The sequence below is a fragment of the Onychostoma macrolepis genome, chromosome 04, assembly GCF_012432095.1.
Source record: "Onychostoma macrolepis isolate SWU-2019 chromosome 04, ASM1243209v1, whole genome shotgun sequence".
Classification (NCBI taxonomy): Eukaryota; Metazoa; Chordata; class Actinopteri; order Cypriniformes; family Cyprinidae; genus Onychostoma; species Onychostoma macrolepis.
Window position 1 is genome coordinate 28,600,780 of NC_081158.1, and position 22,203 is coordinate 28,622,982.

The 22,203-nt window shown below is 36.2% G+C and overlaps 1 pseudogene; it reads left to right on the forward strand.

The window, feature by feature from the left end:
- Positions 1 to 945: 945 nt before the first annotated feature.
- LOC131538538 (deleted in malignant brain tumors 1 protein-like) overlaps positions 946 to 22,203 on the forward strand; it is a 43,667-nt pseudogene continuing 22,409 nt past the window's right edge.

Genomic DNA, 22,203 nt, shown 5'->3' on the forward strand with positions numbered 1-22,203 from the left:
ATATAAGTCCATATTTCTGCTAATTTGCTTGATTCAATAAAACATAGCTTCATCCCACCCGTCGTCTTCATTCGAGACATTTATGTTATATTATTAATACTATCCTAGTTTAGATATCAGATACCAGACCTATTTCCGTATTCAGGCCGATTTCTTTTTTTAGAAAATTTATAAATACCGCAATCAGAGGTTTTCACGAAGTACTATTATTATATATGATCTAAAAAAAAAGCGCACGTTTTATGACCGTAGAAGCCTCTGTTAAACATAATTTTTTCAACGATAGACGAACTGTTTCAGTCAAGTTAAATGATCAGTCTGCGTAGCCACGATACGTTACTCGAAACAATTTGTCAATGTCTTAACAAAAATCCTAAAATATCTTAATATAAGAACCAAAATATCTTTCTGCGAGAACTATTTCTCTTTGACCAAAACACGAACCCGCAGCCCTCCTCTTTTGAGTGCAACGCCCCCCATCTCAACAACCAACCAACCAACAGCTGAAACGTGGAAACAAGACCTCAACAATTTATTTCGCTCGAATGTACAAAAGACCCGTCATTACGGCTACGCTACATCCCAAGCAAAGAGCCGCTGTTCTGGATAAATTATCGCGTGCTTTCCTAGATCTGGTAAGAATACCGAGAAGGCGCAGACGACGGAACTACCGCAGCCTCTTGTTGATCAAAACATTATCTAAATGGACCGACAGAATCAGCTTCAACCATCCAATGTGTCTGAGCCTGAATCACTCTGCAATTTTTCAATTAATATCGCTTCGGAGGATCTGAACCATAAACCGGAAATTGAAACTGAAGCTGAAATTCCCCAGGACCGTCGTGGATTAAAACAGTCGATCCACATTCTAGGAAACGGCGACAACGCTCTATATCGATTAGGAGACAAAGTTTATCTCTTGGAAAGAATCGAGTTCTGAAAAGGATGTCTGATGCCGAGCAAAAGCCGATGGAGCTCGACTCTGGCGCCGCTGTGGATGAGCAACTGGAGTGCGACTGCGGTGCGGGAAAAACGTGTCCTGTAAAAGGTGTTATAGACTCTATGTTTAAACCGCTTTACAGAGGACAAATGATCAAACTGATGACCGTGGTCATCGAGCATGCGTGCGATCCGAATCATGATTTTACGAGGGATACCAAGCGTGTGACAAATCTCAAGAAAGAAATGGACTTTGTACGACGCTTGAAAAATAACCCATGGCCCGATTTGACAAGCGTGTTTATTACCGGCAGAGGCTCAGTCTCTTTAACCGCCAGAAAAATTCTGGATGTTATGTGTGACGATGATATGGACATTAACGAGGTTCTCTGTCTGTGTACTTATGTAACAGATTTATGTGTGGCGCTGGTCTCAAAAAATTATGAATCCATGACGTGTGAAATTGTCGGATCGTCGGTTGATTTTCTATTACAGCAAAACATGTTGGTTTGCAGAGATTTTCTTTTCTGGCTAGACCGCCTGTAATGTCATCGCTATTGTTTGTTTGTAACGGCAATTTGAATTCAATGTATATTCATCAATAAACTGTTTAAAAAAAAGTTAAAGTGTATACGCCTTTTTCCGAAGCGACTTACTAATGAGCAATTTACAAATATATTTTTTAAATAAATTTTCTAAAAAAAGAAATCGGCCTGAATACGGAAATAGGTCTGGTATCTGATATCTAAACTAGGATAGTATTAATAATATAACGTAAATGTCTCGAATGAAGACGACGGGTGGGATGAAGCCATGTTTTATTAAATCAAGCAAATTAGCAGAAATATGGACTTATATGAACAAAGAGACAGCAAAAAAACTAGGGCGCAAAGCGCAAGGCCTAACAATTACCTTTAGAGGGGGAAAATACAACAAGAGCGGTAAACAAATTCAAACAGAAAGAATGCGCAAAGTCATGGAATTGTTCTGGTTTCAAAGCGTTGCCCTATGAAAAAACGTTGCGATTTATATCTCACAACGGTGTGACGAGGCCTAGCGCCGTTAAACACGGATAAAGTCAAGATACCTCTCAGTTTTAGGGTACTTACCAGGGACCAGTCTGGTGTGAAAGAGTTAGAACAATAATTTTTGTTTGTGATGTTAGACCGTATTGTTCTTATTGTCTCTATAAAGATTTGTACGTTTATATACATTTATGAACGCTGTTACAGAATTTGTCTTAGTGACATGCAATGGAATATTGCATTAAAAGATAAGGCAGAGGACTGATTGAGTAACACTCTGTCAAGGATTCGTCCAAGTACCGGAAACCTATAACATTGTCGTAATTATTTAAAAATACATATAAGCATCACGCCTGCCACTTTTGTAAATGACTAAAAACTAATATTTAAGCTAAACAAGCATTTGCGGCTGAAAAATTAAGAGAATTAAAACTGCTGACCGCATGTTTTCTTAAAGAAGAGCAGACAATCGTGACAACTCTCAGTTGGTGTTGTGCGTGTTTCCCAAGATCAAAACTTTTGGTCAGATGAATACCTAAATCATGTGTCTGTGTGTTGGTGCAGACCGTCTAAAACACTAAAACTAAAAACATTAAATATATTTAAAAGAGAGTATTTCAGTATTAGGTATTTGTTATACCGATACATATTTCTGTTGTGCAAACATATTTCCTGTATAAAAGACTACGTCTGTGACCTTTTCATGGGCATGTAGTTTAACATTACGGTTCTTAATTGCGGTCACATTACAACGAGTCGACATAGTCCCTCTACCAAATCTGCCAAAAGTGGACAAAACAGAAAAATTTTAGCAAGAGGCAGATGCTTATGCTTATAAGGGTAGTACGCATAGGCCTAATATTTGATAGCAAACGGAAAACTTTGAAAGAAGGCGACAACATCAACTTTACTAAATGGTGAGAGATGCTTCAGTTGTATGTGTAAATCAACAAGACTTATCATCCTACGGATATGGATAATTGTCCTAAAAAGTAATACGGACTTAGTCAAACGCTCTCAAGTCGAAATTTTCTTAATTTAATTTATTTCTATAAACACTGAATGCTGACTGCTCTAAGAGAGAGAAGGCCCCACCTACAGTCATTGTAATGACATATACAGTCCAGCAAACAAAATGTGAACGGCGTCATCCGTAACACTAACCCCAAGTAAAATGACGGTCACAGTGGATCGAGAGGAGGTTTTCTGTATTCTGTATGCGATATGATTTTCTTAAATGATGAAAATTGTCTGGGTAACTATAGGTCTCTTGAATTTACAACTGTGCCTCCATAGACCTTGTTGGGTCTGTAGGGGAAAAGCATGGACGATAAGGTTTATTCTATATCTGATCTATATCTATGTGAGTAAAAATAATAACCTAAGAAAATGGTAAGTTGAAACAAGCTCAGCTGATACACCTCTTTAATTTCATGTTGGATGGTGAAAAATCCACATTCTGATGCATCTAAAGTGTTAGACAAAGGCATGAAACCACGATACACGAGGCAAAAATATTGAATGAAATATGTTGAATGGATGTGAAATGCGATTTCTTTGTTCGGTTAAGAAGCTTCATCTAGACCCCTGTATTGGGAAATAAGAGTAGTTCCACTCGGATAATGAACACCTCGGGGAAAAATTATTTGAAATGTAGGTTTGTCAAAAAGAAAGAATGATCTGTTATCTGATTTAGTTGTATTTTCAAAAAAAAAAAAAAAAAAAAGAAAAAGAAATAAAATACAATACAATAAATAAAATAAATAAATTGCCTTTCTTAAAAACATTGTGTCAAACTTATTTTGTAGCCTGATTCTCAGTTCCTCGTGTATTGACCACATATTTATCAGACTTATAAAAGTAGCGGGAACCTTTGTGCAGTAATACAAGTAAATCGTATAAAACAAAGAGAACCGATTAATGATTTTGTTAGAACACAACAGGTATGAAACTACATTTGGTAACCTTTTATTCAACCTTTAAAGTAAGTTTGTGCTTTAAAATCAGCAAGTATTATAGAAATAATTGATTTTGGGGGAAAAAGTTTGAAAACTAGCTTGCATATGCCGACCTGAACTGTTGACCTTCCTGAATGACGTCATCCTGCGTGTGTGTGTGTGTGTGTGTGTGTGTGTGTGTGTGTGTGTGGATCTGTTTGGATTATTTTTTAAATAATCCAATTTTAAAAACACTGCAACAACCACGTTTGTCAACATGATTTATTTTGTAATATCATGTTTTGCCCTTATATTTACTAGGAATTGAAACCTTTGTAAAAATAAGAAAAGTAATAAATGTATAAATGAAAATGATATAGATTTATGAGACTTGTGAACCGTTAAAACTTAACATCAGTATCACCACTATTAATAAGCAGTCTTAACAACAAAGCATATGTTTAATACATATTGTAGATAGGTTTTAACAACGTAGGTAATTTCATACTGTCTGACATTCGTTTAGCTTGTTCTGTGCTTTTAAAGCAAATTAAATATTCTCAGGGGACCCATTGCACCGCATAAGGTGTTCCTCACATGTGCGGATTCATTCAAGAGTAGTTTACAACTCCAAAGAATGTGTGCCATGGTAACATGGTCGATTTTGTAAAGACTTTTCACATGTCTGTAATTGACTTAAACAAACATTTTAAATGAGCTGGAATGTTATTGCGTGACCCTTCAAATCACGTGACCATCAGGCAAGATGTTACATCGTCATATGGTCTGTCTACATATGTTTCTTAGTAGACAACCAATAGTATATTTTCAGCTAAGGGTATGTTTCACCCTGCTGATAAAGAGCGTTCAGAAAAGTACGACCATAAAGTGCCGAACTAGATCACAGGCTCACCCTAGTAATACTCTAAGATAGGGAAACATTTTATTTCACCTTTTAAGCTGGAATATGTTTTGAAATCAAATAAACTAAGTACAAGTCTCCTTTAAAAGGTTCAACTAAGTTTTTGAACACGTACTGTTGAATAAAAATCATAATTTAGGTTTAATTTACAAGTAAAAAATAAAAGATGTTATTTAAAACTTTTAAGATTTCATTTAAACAGTCATTTAATTTTGAAAGATCTTATTTAAACTCTTAAATGTCTTCGTTCACTCTGGAAAAAAAAAAGAAAAAAGGATAACATCTCAGATCATCTGGTCAGTAACTCGACCCTCCCTTCTCTTTGAGTGTCTAAAGCAGACCCTCAGTTTCACATTGGAGATTACGTCAAAGAGGAGTTGCGAGTTTTGTTTTTATTTAATAATGTTTATAACTTAAACTTTTTTTATTTTTATTTATTTTATTTTTTATTTTATTTTGGAAATCTATGATCAAAACATGTAAGATTTTTATTGTCACCTAGCCTGACTATTGTAAATGTTTATTTTTATATAGTATGTTAATCACATTTTATTTATTGACATCTTTAAAAGACAAGAATGATGTGTTTTATAAGTTCAATAAACTTAAATAAATGCTGAATATGTGTTTAAAAATGTATGATGAATGATTTGCTTTAGTATGTTGTTTTATAATGTTAATAAGCTTAATAAATATATAAAATAAATGCTAAATACGCTTAAAATGATGAATGATTTGCTTTAGTAACATGTTTGTTACTATGATATATAATTCTCTGGGTGTTTTGGAGTTTTTCAGTATCTTAAAACATATTGATGGCCAAAGTCTGATTATGCTGTATTCAGCACAAACTGGGCTACATTAATATGCCAGCAGGCTGAACACACATGTTCTTGAAATGTTTATGTATGCGCTTACTTGTTTATATGATTTATCAGAACACAAATTTGTATAGTGACATGGGTTCTACACTGATATAACACTGTGGTTTATGATGCAATTTCTTGAGTCGTCATAATTCATAATAATCAAAGTTTTATAAGTTCAGTGAACTTAAGTAATTGTTGAAATATATGATTAAAATGTATGATAAATGATTTGCATTGCTTTGTTACTATGATGTGTTTTATAAGTTCAATAAACTTAAATGTTGAATACTTGATTAAAATGAATGATGAATGATTTGCTTTCGTAACATGGTAGTAGCATGCTGTCATATAATTATATATTTCCATATTCTTTAAAATAGAAATAAGTCTCTCTTTAGCTTCTTGAGTCCTCATAATTAAGATAGCTTGCAAACAATATTTTATTAAAAATGGTTGTAGCAGAATTTTGGTAGGCGTACAGTAAAAATGATTTTGTCTATGGAGTGTAGTAATACTCCAAATGATTGTACCCACAAGCATAACTTTTTAATTAAAAATAAAAAGTTTAATGCGATTGAGATCCAGAAGAGATGTGTTCAGTTCTGGAATCACCTCCATAGATCTGATCCTGATTCAGTCCGATATAAATCCTCCTCGCCAATGAAACCTCAGCAGAATCTCATCCTCTAAACACGCTCGCTCTTCAGCTAGTCCATAAAACCCAGCTCCTCGCTGACTACAGCTACAACCCCAAAGCCATTATTAAAGAAATTGGCCAAAAATCTGAAAGACAGTCATGATGAATCTCTAAAAATACACTTTGACCTTCAAAATAAACTCCAATGCTACTCAACCCTAAACAGAACCACTAAATTTGCCAATTATTTATTGATTAATCCATTTACAGAAAGACAAATCCTCTCCAAATACAGCTGAAGTAACCATGATTTAGAAATAGAGAGAGGAAGACATAGACAAACATGGACAGAGCGAGAGCAGAGGATCTGTAGACACTGTGATCTACAGCAAACAGAGAACGAGAAACACTTTCTGCTGATGTGTCCTAAATATCACAATGTGAGGGAAACATTTCTCCCCAGATTTGAAGCATTGATTCCATCATTTACTGAACTTAGTGATACTGAGAAAATGCCCTTCTTACTTGGAGAAGATGATAACACAGCTGCACTAGCTGCTAAATATGTATTAACCATTCACAGTGTTGGGCAGTAACTAGTTACTAGTAATTTAGTTACTGTAATAATATTACTTTTTGCAGTAACTAGTGGTGTAACTAATTACTAATAAGATTTCAGTAATAATATTACAGTTACTTTCCATAAAACAGCTTAGTTACTTAGTTACTTTTGATGCCTCAACCCCGCTGATTTAAAATCTAACAATCAAATAATTCCTAGATTTATTTTCATAATTTTCACGACTCGCACATGCATGTGATGTCCCCGTGCAGCAGGCAAACTTGGAATATGGAAAAGCTTACATTCAGCAGATAGAAATATTGCATTATATTGATTTTGTCAGGAAAAAGATCTGTTGTGTAAGTTGTGGCTTTACTTTACTCTGGCATTACATCCTCTGATCAGCATGTGGTACATTATATTAATATAATTACAAATATTTTTGGAAAATTAAACAGTTTCTTACAAACTCATGTGATTTGATCAAATACATAACAAAATTTAATCACATATGGGTAACGGAAAAATTACTTCAAGCTATACATGACAATTAATGAGATGAATACAAGACTTCTACTCGAATGCCACTATCGATCGTTATTGAGTGTTTGTAATAACTTCTGACTGCGATCCGATGTGGATTTTGGTCAAATGATGAGGCAGAAATATGTTGTTAGTAACATTGTAGAAGAATTTTATGTGGAAGATACACAGTTACAGCTTCTGTGGGTGTGAAGAAAATCGTAATGTAACTAGTAGTGTGACTAATTACTGTTGCCAGAAAGTAATAAGTAAAGTAACAATATTACTTTTGAAAGGAGTAACTAGTAATGAGTAATATATTACATTCTTTGAGTAACTAGCCCAACACTGACCATTCACAATGTTAGATGTTAAACATGATTAACTTGAAACTGACTTACTTTATCTTTTCATTTATTTAGATGTATTTTATTGTTATTTAGGTTGTTATTTATGTTGTTGTTGTTATATATACATATGTTAATGCTTTGGTAACATTGTGTTACACAGTCAACACAAGCTGAATTGAATTGAATTGAAAATTGACAGAGAGAGAGAGAGAGAGAGAGAGAGAGAGGATAGCGACATGTGTAACACCCCATAAAATTGATCAATTGTGACTGCTTGTTCCTGTGTAAGATTACCGCTAAATTGTTCGTGACCATGTCTAATTATAAATATTTATTTTGTCGCGGCTACCAGAAACAGACGCCTAGAACTGTTATTTAAACAAGCTTCCTAAAACAAAACCGTAAATTACGCTGTCCACGGTTGCATCTGTCTAAACAGACGATGGGTCTCTGGATCGAATTTCTGAAAGGGAATTCAACTTTGCATGTTTCATCACACAGTGAGCGGTGGGGCACAATTTTGAAGAGGATGAATAAAATAAGAAACTTTAAGAAACTATAGGTGACCGATGTAAAATAATTTAAAATATAAGAACTTCAGACATTTAGGTATGCTTGCGCTAGCGGTGAGAGAGAGAGAGAGAGAGAGTGAGCGAGAACGCGCGCCTCAGAACGCAACCTGATACGCGCACCGCAGATGGGAGGGGCACTCGCTCGTCACACAGATGTTTCCATGAGAAAGATTCAAAACGGGCCATAATATCTTCAAAACAATACTTGACAACTCATTTATGGGTTTTTCCACCACCGGATAACATAGCTCTTCCCGGATGACGCCGGAGTTTCACGCTTGACCGATTTCCGCATCCGAAACTTGTTATGAGATCAAAGGGGCACATATGGATATTATTATTATTATTAATAATAATATTATGAGGTCACGAAAGGTCAAAGCAATTAATCATTTTGTCATTTGCTGGCGGCTACTTACTACTCATAGGCGTAATGGTTTTTATACTGTACTTACTGTATGTGCTATTGCCCTACACCAACCCTACACCTAACCCTACCCCTTACATGAGACTGTGCATTTCAACTTTCCCCCCAAAAAAACTCATTCTGAGTGATTTATAAGCGTTTTAAAAAGTGGGGACATAGGTCAATGTCCTGAGATGTCACCTTCACCTTGTAATACCTATGTCATACATTTGTCATTATACAAATCTATGTCCTGACTTTTCACAAAAACGCGCGCACTATAATAGTGTAGTACTCCTGCTGTTCTTGGCAGATTGATATTCATTTACAATTTCATGGCTGTACTGCAAATATAATGACCAATACAGTAACAACGATGGTAAATTTATTGTTGTGACTCTACAACTAAAATACCATGGCTAAATTATGGTTACTACAGTAAAACCATGGTCAGAAAACATTTTTGAACTGCTGAATACATGTCATTACAACAATGAAAATAATGGTTACGCCCATTCATAATTTAGCGTAAATTACAGCCATGTTCATTCATAATTTGGTGTGCAAACAAATCAACCTACAATGAACTATAGTAAACAAATAAAGTTTGGAAACGAACAAAGTTTACTAATGACTAGAGATCTTTGGAGAGTCTTTGGCCACTCAAACCATCCTCCTCACCTTGCATATAGACAATATAGACACACATCCTCTTCCAGACAGATCTGTGGCATTTTAAACAGTACAGATTTATTTTTACAGACTTCTTCGATCATATTAACTAAGGGTGCCAATAATTCTGACCACGACTGTAAAGTAGAACTTTTATGTAAGATCTCACATCACATATCAGAATGTGAGATCCCACTTGCACGCTTGATTAGAATTTGAAATTCGATCAAACTGAATAGAATTGAACTGAATAGAATAGGTAAGTGATAGCATTAATTGGTCAGGTGTTGATGAAAAAGATGGCTTTTTGAAAATGGCTAAAGACTCAAAGCTAAAGCTGCTTGAACTGAGATAGGCAGGTCATTCCAACATGAACTTATCAACAAGTACCACAGTTAAATTCTGGAAAAATTAAATATAGCCCTGCATAAATCTGGTATAACAGCCTGTGAATTTCGTAATTTGTGATTTGTAGAATAGGATTTATGCACCTGCAGTGAAGATTTTGAGAAGGTTTTGTTGGTTTGAGAGAGAAAGAAACAAAATACAAGTTTGCAACTCCTAAAACATTTTCTTGATGACTTTACTGAAATATTCTCTACAAATATAAATTCCATGGTCGCAGGTGCTCAGTTTTGCTACAATAATTCTATACACAATATATGTACTGTATGCAAATATAAAAAAGGGACATAAACAACTGAATATTCAGGGATGCAAACTTATCACCTTTAAGTGAAAATTTTAATTTTGAATCTAAAATAGATCATTTGCGTGATTTGTGTAGATCCAAAGAGTTTTTAAAAGTGTGAGTAGTAAGTAGTAAAAGTAGTATTGACTCATTTTAGATACCTGCTGAAATTTAATTAGAGTTGTTAATTGTTAGAAAAGTTGTTAATTGTTAACAATTTAAAGCTTTTAATTTCACATTATTTTTTTCTTTAATTATACCTTTTATTGCATGTGAGATTTTTGCTAATATTTTGAAGTAAAGACCAAGTGAGTAAACAAAACAAAAAAAATCACAGCCTGTTTTACTTACCATGGGTGCTTTTCTATTGGATGGTTCTATTCTAAGAGTATTTTTTTTTTTCATTCACCTCTATTTTGTCATATCTTGTACTGGTATTTTTTCATGAGAGAAATAATCTCCTGGTCTAAAATAAGCATCAGACAGACATACATTAATTCATTGTTTTGTAGTGCTTAACAATGAAGTTAAATTTGCTAACATGAGTTAATGCATCAGGTTTCATAAACTAACAAAGAACCATGCTTTTGTAGCATTAATCTAAGTTTGTGTTACTTTCTATGTAAAGACCAACTACTGGTCCAGAGACGGATTTCAATAGAGTAGCTGATCTCAGATCATGTGCCTAATAATTCTCTCAGTAATGCTGTTATCCTGGTCAGACAATTGGTGCCTTGGTGAGAAGAACAACATCTGTGCAGATTCTTCAGTTGTTCGTGATCAATAATGTGCTTTTCTTTCTCTGAATATCAGGTCGCGGGTCCATCAGGCTGGTGGGTTCTGGGGGAGACTGTGCAGGAAGGCTGGAGGTTTTTCACAGCGGCTCATGGGGGACAGTGTGTGATGACTCCTGGGATATTAAAGATGCCCATGTGGTGTGCAGACAGCTGCAGTGTGGAGTGGCCCTCAGTAACCAGCAGGTACCAGCCTGGTTTGGTCCTGGTTCTGGACCCATATGGCTGGATGAGGTGGAGTGTGAGGGGAATGAGACGTCCCTGTGGAGCTGCTCTTCTCCAGGCTGGGGAAAACATGACTGTCAGCACATGGAGGATGTAGGAGTCGTGTGCTCAGGTAAACAGTTAAGTGTTATGATATAAAAAATAAATCCCCCCAGAAAATTGCAGATATTTCAGTCATCCATATACCGTATTGACCAGAATACGATGTTTTTTTCTTAGAAATACATCTGAAAAAACATCTTATATTCAAGTACTCCAGAGTGCAATCTGGACGCCAATTCCATTGGTTTATAACATGGCAAATCTTATTGGTGTAGACCCGAGCATGCGCATTCCTTTGTGTACGATTTTGTAATTGATTTGGCCATATTACAGAAATAGTATGTGCTAACTCTAGAATCATAGGCCTATCTTAATTATTATCTGTTTAATAACCATGGTAATTTTAGTCAGATGAAGTCATTGTTTACAAATAAACTCTTGATGACAGCACTCTGGGTTCTTCAGGCTGAATAGCTTCATTCATATTTCCTTGAGGATCGGCGGATAGGCCTATAACAAAAAAAATCTGAAGTGAAATGAGGAAATGCTTAGGTCTACTTGTAACTCTACTGGACGCATTTGAATCAGTAAATTCTGAATCACAAATTCCAAGTATGGGTCACTTTCTTTTCTTTTTTCTTTTCTATTACTACAAAGTAAGTGCAAAATACTGCATCCCAGCACACATGACACGATGATGCACTGTGTCTCTCAGTATCTGGCTGACATAATTGTGCATGAATTGTGGCATAACTTTTGTGTCTGTGGTTAAAACAAGATGTTCATGCACTGATGTAATCATATTTTTTCTCCACCATCATGATGCTTATAATGAAATGGTGGTGTGTGTCATCATGTCTGAATGGCAGATGTTCACTGCGCAGACTCATTAGGCGCGTTCCACTTTAAGCGGCGCTGCGCAGAATGGTCAGTGACATCAAAGTACCGCGAGCGATAAGAGAGCAGACGGATCATATGCATTCAAATCGCTCTCGCGGTACTTTGATGTCACTGACCATTCTGCGCAGCGCCGCTTAAAGTCGAACGCACCTATTGGCATGATTGAGCGCAAACGTGAGAGGTCACGGGCCTAAGGTGTGGCCAAGTAAAAAATTAAAAATCTCCAAAAATCGCTATTTTTATTTAAATATAGCTAAAATAGCTCCTTGTCGCAAAAAATCAGTACAAGTCGCAGCAACAATGAGAAAGTAGCTAAATTTGGCGACAAAATCCCCAAATTGGCAACACTGATGCCGGTGTTACGGTTTAACTGGTTTCCGTGTTATCTGGTGACCAACTTCCTGGTTCAGGTCTGTGCTCCAGATGTGATGGAACGACCGCAGCAGATTCGCCGATTCTGCAAGCTCAAACTGACGTGATATTAAACTGTCTACCCTGCTGGAAAAAAAAAAGCATAGACCAGCATAGCTGGTCATACCAGCAAGACCAGCATATGTTGTGTTTTGGTGCTGGTATGCTGGTGACCAGCATGGGAAGCTGGTGGGATGCTGGCGGTATGCTGGTGGTATCTCAGGTAGCCAAAATGATCCAGCCCGATAATGGCCCAAATCCGGCAAGCCGGAAGAAATAGCTCGGCCCGGATGCGGTTGCCGGACTCTTGTGAATTACGGGAGTGAATGATGTGCTAGAATCGGCCCGAGTACGCTGGTCCGAGTCCAGTTGCCGAAACTGACACTGCCGGCATCGGGCCACAATCACGCCAGCATAGATTATACAATTAGCCGGTACTGGCCTGAGTCTGGATACCAAATGGAAATGTATATGAAATACAAACCAATATTAATTTAATTAATAACAACAACGAAATTTACCAAAACAATATTATATATATATATAGCCTACATGGATAAGAACTGTTCATGTAATTAATTGGTTCTCTAAAACTACAAAAAATGTATTATTAAAGCCAGTATTTTTTTTTAACAATGTTGTTTCCACAAATATCACACACACACACACACACACACACACACACACACAGTATCTACCATTAACCATTGGGCTAGGCGGGGCTGAAGCCCCGAGCAAGGAGGGGGCCCGTGATTGGCTGTGGAGAAGATTGACTGGTCATTGGTAGCGCAGATCGCCAAAGCCCACCACGCCCCCCACTTATTAGCGCTATTATTTAGTGGAGCTTTTCCATAAATTTCATTGCAGTAACATTAGAAATTGAAACGTCACGTTTGAATTTGTTTTACCAATCAAATGCATTTATTTTATATATTGCTTTTGAAAGACCTGTGTAGCCTATCTATCAGGTGACCGCTGCGTGCGCACTCATCTCTCTCTCTTCGCTTCGTTCTGGCGTAATCTCATGCAAAGAACAATCTTCAAAAAGTAAAAATGTCAACTATTCAAAAAATAAAATAAAATTAAAATAAGGAGAGAGGGGAAAAACACGAGTTAGTCAGTAAAATTCCCAGCTATCAGACTATTTTACTAAAGCTGATGATGGAGTGGAAGTTGTGGAACAGCAAGTGGACCGGACACATGGAGTAGATCAAAACATAGCGTCATCGTTGCCACAGATTTTAGGTTAGTTTGATTATTAACTTGATGGATGTTTATTGCTTGTTGTATTTGAACAACCTCTATAGGCCTATATTCGCTTTTGGGTTGAGAAATAATCCGGTAGAAATATGTCAATCGTTTAGCGCGTCATGATGTTAGCTTATCATTTAAACTCATTTTAAACATTGTGGTTTAAAAACAAATGTAACTGTTCAGGGACATTAAGAAGCGGGGCAGAATTTATTTTGGCAAATGCACGCGTTACAGCCTAAAAACGCGCGGCGCGTTAAGCACCTTCCTAAACTTGAGTTATTTTTCGCGCCTTGAGCGTTCAAATATGGTTAAGCATAAGTGTCAATATGCGAGTATCCTCGTAAACAGTCATTTGTGTCTTTCATGAACATTATAGTTAAAGATAAAGCATGCATGTGAAGTGTAGTAGGCTATGTGAGTTCCTGGCATTGTATGATGAGATTTTAAAGGGATAGATCACCCAAAAATTAAAATACTGTCATCATTTACTCAGCCTCGAGTTATTCTGAACCTGTATGAATTTCTTTGTTCACCTCAACATAAAAGAAGATATTTTGAAGAATGTTCATAACAAGAAGGTTTCTGGGCCCCATTGACTTTTTTTTCATACTATGAAAGTCATGCAGCAGCTGTTTGGTTACCAGCATTGTTCCCAATATATTCTTTTGCCTTCAACAGCAGAAGGAAACTCATACAGGTTAAGAAAAACAACAGAATTTTAATTTTTGGGTGAACTATTCCTCGAAAGCAGCCTGATATAGCTGCTGTTGCCATTTGTGTCAATAATGTGAATCAAACATCACTCCATGTCCTTGACTGAATCACTTTTGTAAAATAAGAATTAATCTATATTGAATTTATACAGTGAAGACCATTCAGTCTATTTGTACATTTACTTTACACAATATAATGTTTTTTATTCAGTGCTTTAAGTTTTTCAAGTAGGTCGATTTATGTATCTTTGTTCTTTTGTCATTCATGACTGTTTACTTGTCTTAAGTAAGCTTGGTTTTATTTAGGCTAGTATTATTTTGTGATATTGTAATTAGTAACAAGAATTATGAAATTTCAGTGCATCAAAAATGTTGATAGGATAAAAATCTTATTTTGAAGCTATATATAATTTTTGTGATGGGGGGCCCTGCAGTAAGTCATAGCCCCGGGCCCAGTGAAGTCTTAATGCGGCCCTGCACACACACACACACACACACGTGCAGTTCCCCCTCCATTACCCCCCAGTAGGAATGACACCATATGAATGTAAAAAGTATGAGAATTTATTTGAAATTATTATTGAAAATTTTACATCAACAAATGCATAAAAACACTTTAGAACCTCTGAGAACTCCCAGGACCTGAAGTTTATCCTAAAAGAGGACAGAAAAAGGAAATAGAGATAAAGAGGGGACACATATAGACACATAGTTAGTCAGATCTCAGTGAACTCAATGGTAAATGGTAAATTTGGAGCATACCTTAAGAAGAATTTATTTGTTGTAGGACCTGCTCTCTTCTTCCATGGCCTCTGTTTATAAACTTCTAAGTTTCTCCATCCAGCACACTGCAGTATTTGCAGAAAATAAATAAATATATATTTATAAAAATATATATCAGAATCAGAATCAGAAAGAGCTTTTATTGCCAAGTATGCTTGCACATACAAGGAATTTCTTTTAGTGTCAAAAGCTTCCAGTTCACAGAGACAACAACGACACACAGACAATAAAAATAAGATGAGAATACACAAGCATTTAACTGTTCTGTAGATTGCCTGGGGGAAGAAACTGTTCTTGTCCCTGGCTGTCCTGGTATATACAGGTGCATCTCAATAAATTAGAATGTCGTGGAAAAGTTCATTTATTTCAGTAATTCAACTCAAATTGTGAAACTTGTGTATTAAATAAATTCAATGCACACAGACTGAAGTAGTTTAAGTCTTTGGTTCTTTTAACTGTGACGATTTTGGCTCACAATCTGTCCTTTCCCTCGCAGGAAGGGGGGTTATGGGTTTGGTCCCCCTCAGCTAGGGGTGGGCGATATGGCAAAAATATCACAATTGTTTTAGAAATATCATGATTCACAATATTATCACAATTCTTTGTCATGTTAGATTTTCTATTTTGCAAGCTGTTTGAGCATTACAGCCAAACTAATTTCCCTATTATAAAGACAAAGCCTTTCAAGGTAACAAAATATTAAAAAGTATGGCGGATATTTAGGCCAAAGTGGATGAAGATAAAAATTGTTGTCATTATTTTATCTTTGTTATTAAAAAATGAGAGCAAAGATACACATTACAAATACACATAATATACAAATAAAATAAACAGTGTTTTATTGTAGTCTACAATAGGTGTATTTAGCAGGAGCATTCAAGAAATTGAATGAACAAATATAAAAATAAAACACTATATAGATTGATTCCTATTAAAGCAACTGTATTAAAGTTTTTCAGTCAAGAGTAGTGAGTGATTTTTCTCTTTGTGTTTTATTAACATTAAAGGAATAATTCACCTCAAAATTAAAATAGGCTAGTGTTTGATTTTTATACCTTCATTTACTCACTCAAAAGTTGTTTTAAACCTAAACGAGTTTCTTCTGCTGAAACTAAATGCTATTTTGAAGAATGTGGAAAACCAAACAGTTGCTGGTCTACAGTGACTTTCACAGTATTTTATTTTTTTTCCTACTGTTAAAGTCAATGTGAACCAGCAACTGTTTGGTTACCCACATTCTTCAGAATATCTTATTTTGTGTTCAGCACAACAAAGAAATTAATACAGGTTTGGGACAACATGTGAGTGAGTAAATAATGACAGAATTACAATTTTAGGGTGAACTATCCCTTTAAATACAGTCGGCAGCATGTAGGCTACTGTCCCTTTAAGACCTGCACGCATCTAATATAGAGGCATGCATGCGTTTCTCTCAGCTGTTTACCTTCATTTTAGACATAACCAACTGAGTCTATACATAAACCTTGTGTGTTTTGACAGTATTAGCACAAAACATAACTTAGTTCAGTAATCAGGCGCTGTTTGACGAGCTTTTTACAGCACGCGCTTTGGGTGTATGTGCTCAGAAAAGGCGCCGTCAGAACAGAACACTGAGTGAAACGTTTAACCAGTAAGTCTTTGAAGCAGATGCAGATAATGTACTTTTGGTGACTGCGAATAAGTGCAGTGTCAAAAATTAAAATTAAAAATTAATTAAAATTAATTAATTAAAATTAAAAATTATTTTTTTTTTATTAATTTATAAATGAAATAATTAAAAATGGCAGAAAACAAACAAATAAAAAACATACATTTAAATTAAACGACGGGTGGAAAAACGAATAAAAGAAATAATGATGGAAATACGTTTCAAAGACTGGGAAAAATAGGATAAACTCAAAAAAAAAAAAAAAGAAATCTGTCAATGACGAAAACCAGCCATGTATTGGACCCGTAAATAATGTCTCTACGGATATTATATAATATATAGGCCTAGTATAATATTAATCTGCAAGTATAATATTAATGTACTGTATATAATATTATAATATATAGTATATTAATTATCACTATTATATTATATTATATTATCCGAGCTGTCTGGAACGCAGCATTAGGTTAACATTTCAATAAATGAGCGTGTACTACAAATACGAGCCATTCTATAAATTTAGATTTCAGCACTTGACCAACGGATAACGACTCCTAAGTAGCACTTAAAGCACGGCTATACGTGCGACTGTGTTAAGTGCATTTTTGGGAAACGCACGTGAAACAATAACGAACGTTCGTAAAATGACTCGTAGAAAACGCTCTTAAGCGCCAAGATCAATCGTTATCGGGAAACCCGGCCCTGGCTGTGTGGCATGGAGCATTGTCCTGCTGGAAAAAACAATCCTCAGAGTTGAAGAACCAAAATTGCCAGTTAAGCCGGAATTGAAACCTTCTTTTCCTCACTCAAAACTTTTTTTTTTCTTCAATTATTTTTTAGCGTGATCAGTAGTTATTTTTGATTCCAATTGCTTTTGAGGTATACCAGCACTGTTTTTGCCATCCAGCTGGTCCTATGGCAAGAGGATAGTGATGACGACAGCAATGGTTTTTATATTTTTCCTTTTTAAATAAGATTTTGTTGAGGTGATCACCTAATCAGTGCTTCATTGAACAGAATGAGCCAGTGTTGGAATTAAACATTCAGTGGAATGGATTGGCTGCCAAAACTTGGATCAAAGAAAACTTGGATGGATATTTCCCCATCCATAAACATTAGTCACTATTTCAATAATATAGAAACAAGAAATATGTGGGTTAATATGACGCTGAACAAATTGCTTAAAAACCTTTTTTGTGCAAAAATTATATCTAGTTTTACAATTGCCATAACTACATAATGTAAGGATCCACCCGCCAGCCCAAAAAGCGGAATCCAGCGGCCTGATCGAAGGTTTAATGCATGTTCGGTCTTTTACTTGCGCCTCTGAATTTATCTGGATTTAGTTTAAATTTTAGTCTAGCTCCGCGTTCAATCTGACTCCAGTTTCAAGTGATCATTAAATTTAGGCAATATTCTTAATTAAAAACTGATCACAGATATCGATTGTATATTAATTTAGATGTTTGATTATTCTGGAAATCCCATACTTTCAATTATTGGTTCATTAGCGACCTAGTGTTGCTTAGCAATTCACTCGGCCAACTGTGAATGCATGGCACAAACTCGCCAGTTGATCTTACTCAGAGGGTAGAGGGTGATTATAATACCTTTAAATAGGCTGCACCCTGCTAGCACATACACTGAACAAAATTATAAAAGCAACACTTTTCTTTTTGCCCCCATTTTTCATGAGCTGAACTCTTTTTCTATGTACACAAAAGCCCTATTTCTCTCAAATATTGTTCACAAATCTGTCTAAATCTGTGATAGTGAGCACTTCTTTACCGACATACTCCATCCGTGGGGGTCCGAAAATCAGTCAGTATCTGGTGTGACCACCATTTGCCTCACACAGTGCAACACATCTCCTTCATATAGAGTTGATCAGGTTGTTGATTGTGGCCTGTGGAATGTTGGTCCACTCCTCTTCAATGGCTTTGCGAAGTTGCTGGATATTGGCAGGAACTGGAACACGCTGTCGTATACGCCGATCCAGAGCATCCCAAACATGCTCAATGGGTGACATGTCCGGTGAGTATGCTGGCCATGTAAGAACTGGGATGTTTTCAGCTTCCAGGAATTGTGTACAGATCCTTGCAACATGGGGTTGTGCATTATCATGCTGCAACATGATTTGATGGTCGTGGATGAAGGGCACTCAGATCTCAGGATCTCGTCACGGTATCCCTGTGCATTCAAAATGCCAGCAATAAAATGCACCTGTGTTCGTTGTCGATAACTTATGCCTGCCCATACCATAACCCCTCCGCCACCATGGGCCACTCGATCCACAACATGAACATCAGCAAACTGCTCACCCTCACTACGCCTTACACGCTGTCTGCCATCTGCCCTGTACAGTGAAAACCGGGATTCAACCGTGAAGAGAACACCTCTCCAAAGTGCCAGACGCTATCGAATGTGAGCATTTGCCCACTCAAGTCGGTTACGACGACGAACTGCAGTCAGGTCGAGACCCCGATGAAGACGACGAGCATGCAGATGATTTTCCCTTTCTGACAGTTTGTGCAGAAAATCTTTGGTTATGCAAACCGATTGTTGCAGCAGCTGTCCGGGTGGCTGGTCTCAGATGATCTTGGAGGTGAAGATGCTGGATGTGGAGGTCCTGGGCTGGTGTGGTTACACGTGGTCTGCGGTTGTGAGGCCGGTTGGATGTACTGCCAAATTCTCTGAAACGACCTTTGGAGACGGCTTATGGTAGAGAAAGGAACATTCAATTCACAGGCAACAGCTCTGGTGGACATTCCTGCAGTCAGCATGTCAATTGCACGCTCCCTCAAAACTTGCGTCATCTGTGGCATTGTACTGTGTGATAAAACTGCACATTTTAGAGTGGCCTTTTATTGTGGCCAGCCTAAGGCACACCTGTGCAATAATCATGCTGTCTAATCAGCTTCTTGATATGCCACACCTGTGAGGTGGATGGAGTGTCTCGGCAAAAGAGAAGTGCTCACTAACACAGATTTAGACATATTTGTGAACAATATTTGAGAGAAATAGGCCTTTTGTGTACATAGAAAAGTCTTAGATCTTTGAGTTCAGCTCATGAAAATGGGGCAAAACAAAAGTGTTATGCTTATAATTTTGTTCAGTATAATAAAAAATGTATTTTTCTATAATCACGAAAACTGTAACTTGTTAAGTCAGTGACAGACTCAGAAGATCCCTAATGATGAGCCCCCGCTTCATTCATTGGTACTTAAGTATGATCTGTCCTCGACGCAGATTTGTGGAAACACTAGACTACAACTCTAATCTACTAGAAAAAATTATTTCAGAAGAAATCAGAATAAATCAAATATAACAATTTATTATTAGTCAAGTAAAATTATATCATGCCAATTACATAATGGAAATAATTAGAAGCCAATTTAGAAATAAGAAAATACATAACATCAGCTGTTCAAAGATGAATCTAAGAGTAAAATATATACCTGACTTCAAGAAGATACATAGTATGGAACATATGAAATAATGAAATACACTCCACACTAAGGGCTGATCTGGCTACAGAATCGCAATGACTGATTTGCAACTTTCCCTTAAATACTACCCGAACAAATACAAAGACATCTTTAAATCAGTTGGTTCTCGTGCTCCAGAGTCGCACCTGGATGAAGATGGATGAACATTCCCGCAGACCCCTAAAGGGGAACACACCCCCTCCTCAGCAGAACACAATTCCACAAAAGTTTTCAACATTTCTCATAATACAAGTGACTACACTACTGTGAAATTGAGACCAATTTACCAATCGCACAGAGACCTTTAAAATGAAACCAAACATGAAGGGGAAAAACAACATTCACAAGATATAACACTTGTGGCATATGGATATTCTTGCTTTTGGGGAAGAAGAGTGAGAGGGGAGAGTCAGAGGCAGGGATGGGGGAGGAGAGGGAGAAAGGGGGTCGTAAATGATCAAGGACATAAGTTTGGTCAGGGTTTTTTTGTTTGTTCTCTTTGGAGATCTGTTCTCCAGATTAGTTTTATGGTTTTATTGCATGGCATCTGTCTTTGCGAGAATTCCTGAGTTTTGGCCTCATGAGGAATTAATTTCATAAGGAAATAATTTCACTCCTTTCACGTAACAGCATAAACTCTGTAATGCCACAAAAACAATGGTTCAAATAACTTTACAGCTGAAATAACATATGCATTTTTAGATAAATATATTAACCCTCTGGTTGTGTTCGGGTCAAATTGCCCCGGAGAAGGTTTTCTTTTTCATGAAAATACTAGTTAACATTATCACATTGGACTCAAATTTACTGACTTTGTTCACATAGGGTATAAGTACTTCTCAGATTTTTTTTAATTTTTTTTATTTATTTTTTTTTAGAATTTTCGTAATTTTTTGTGGGTTTTATTTCACCTAGTAACACTTGTGGTGTTCCCGGTCAAAAATGACCGGACTCCAAACAATTGCTTATAAATCTCTTATTATGCTATATTATCATCAAATGTTGGATTAAAATGTTTTTGTCAACTTGTTTTCTTTCATTTAGGACTGGTTTTGTGTTTCTATTTGCATCTGATTAATTGTAGTCCTCATTTATCTGAAAGTAGACACCTCATTTTTTATGGAGGGCCAAATTACTACATTACTACAATTACTATTTCAACATTAAATAAATGTTGAAATATATAAATAAATCTTTAAATACATAATGAAATGATGAAATACATAAATAAATCGTTAAATACATAATGAAATAAATACAGAAATAAATGCAGAAATACATGCAGAAATAAATATATAAATATTAATTAATTTATTTATTCATTTATTTGTTCAATTATGTATTTATTCATTCATTCATTCATTTCTTCATTTATTTATTTATTTATTTATTCATTTATTTCCTCCCTCCACATTTCATTTTCAGGGTTACGGTTGTCTTCACGTCACTTAGTGGGCGGCGTCACCTTTCAAACTCGATTTCTGTCTTTATCTTGTGCTTTCATACTGGCAACTGAACCGCGGCTTGTATACTGTAAATACAGATGAGTATCATCAATTCTGTCGTATTTTCCAGCGTAAGCGTTCTCCTCTGAACAATTTGTGTCATGTGCTTAGATGTATGATATGGCCAGCATACTCTGTTGCGATGTGAAGTGTGCCCCTCTTTAGGGTGACCATACGTGCCATTTTTCCCGGACGTGTCCTGGCAAGGATTTCTATATTGTCTAAAATATCTAGGTTTTGTGTGTACTAAGAGAGAGAGAGTTATCATAAAAGCATATTGCATGCTTTTCCACTTTTGTGGAATTGTGTTCCGCTGAGGAGTTATCATAAAAG